Genomic DNA, 1,634 nt, shown 5'->3' on the forward strand with positions numbered 1-1,634 from the left:
CCCCCCCCCCCCCCCCTGTGTTTTAAGGAAGAACATTTATTTATTTATTTATGATACATTATTCATTCACAAAGAAAACGAGTGTCATTAAAGGTTGGAAGATTGAAGGCATTAAGATCATTATCTAAAATATACATTTTTATTCCTCTAGTTAATCAACTTTAGCATGGGGGGGGGGGGTAAACTCATGCAATCCACTGCATATGAGCTTTCAGAGGAACAAGTGATCTGCTGTTGGACTGATGGACAGATGCAGTTCTCTGTTTGTCCACGAGGTGGCGCTCCGTCCTCAGTGCGCATGTCTGTCTGTGTTGAGGTGTTCAGACTCCTGCTGTTAACCCTCGTGGTGTCTCTGAAAATCAACACTTTGGTTGAGGCTTTTTTATCGAGGTTTTTAACTTTTTCTTACATTTTTGTCCCATTATTCAACACTTTTCATTGTTTGTCACTTTTTTGACGTTTAACGCTACGTAACACTAACTTATTAACATTAGTTTTACAGTTATTTGGGGGATTTATGGTCAATAAACCTCATTTATAGGAAATTATCCCTAACGTTTGAGTTAGAAAAGCAGAAATTAGGAATTATTCAGACTAAAATTAAAGGAATGGATGTTGATGATAATCACAGACTGGAATATGTCAACTTTTACTCAATACTATTTCAAAAACACTTCCATTTGTTTTACAATGCTATAAAATTGAATAAGACTCCCCAAAATTAATGAAAGTAGAGATTTGTACTTGGCAAAGAGCGTTGGGTGGAATCAATCATGTTATTTTGGGGAATTATAAACAACATTGATATAGGATAGCAGGTCAAATTAGGCCAATTAAAAAATATAAAGAAATATTTTCCATGTCAGAAATGTTGGTTTCTTTCAACCGATTTGACAAACAGAAACGGTTGTGGATGGTTCTGTCAAATCCGACCTGTGGTGCTGCGTGTCATCCCCCCGTCTCGGGGGCAGCAGCTCCAGCAGGGGACCCCAAACTTCCCTTTCCCGAGCCACATCAACCTGCTCCAAATGGGGGGTCCCGAGGCGTTCCCAGGCCAGGTTGGAGATATAATCTCTCCACCTAGTCCTGCCGGAAGTACCTGGACCACCTCCCTGGGGAGGCGCCCAGGAGGCTTCCATACCAGATGGCCGACCCACCTCAACCGGCTCCTTTTGACGCGAAGGATCAGGGGCTCTACTCCGAGGTCCTGTTGGAGGACTGAGCCGCTCCACCAACCGATCCATCCGGGCGCCCTCCAGGTGTGTTTACTGAGAATACCTTCCCTTCAGGTAAGGGATGTTCTTGTGTTATCTCTTAGATTACCTCCACCCAGTAACTAAATATTTAACCCGCCGAAACTTACAGATGTTCTGTTTCTATGTTTGTGTGTGTTTTAAATCATTATTTCGTGGAGCGTGGAGCGCCGAGGATGCTGGGAAACACCGTGGAATTAAAGCCATCCATCTCTAGACGCCGTCCGCATGACAACATCACAGCTTTATGAGGTAAACACACCACGGGAACCATGACACCGTCAAACAGACGGAGAAGAAACTCACATGCTCTCTCTCTCTCTCTTGCTCTCTCTTGCTCTCTCTCTCGCTCTCTCTCTCTCTCTCTCTCTCTCTCGCTCT

The 1,634-nt window shown here is 43.8% G+C and overlaps 1 protein-coding gene across 1 annotated transcript in view; it reads left to right on the plus strand.

The window, feature by feature from the left end:
• LOC117948975 (neuronal acetylcholine receptor subunit alpha-7-like) overlaps positions 1 to 1,634 on the plus strand; it is a 22,243-nt gene that overhangs the window by 1,677 nt on the left and 18,932 nt on the right. The window lies entirely within an intron of this gene.

Source organism: Etheostoma cragini, chromosome 8 (assembly GCF_013103735.1).
Source record: "Etheostoma cragini isolate CJK2018 chromosome 8, CSU_Ecrag_1.0, whole genome shotgun sequence".
In the NCBI taxonomy this organism is placed as follows: Eukaryota; Metazoa; Chordata; class Actinopteri; order Perciformes; family Percidae; genus Etheostoma; species Etheostoma cragini.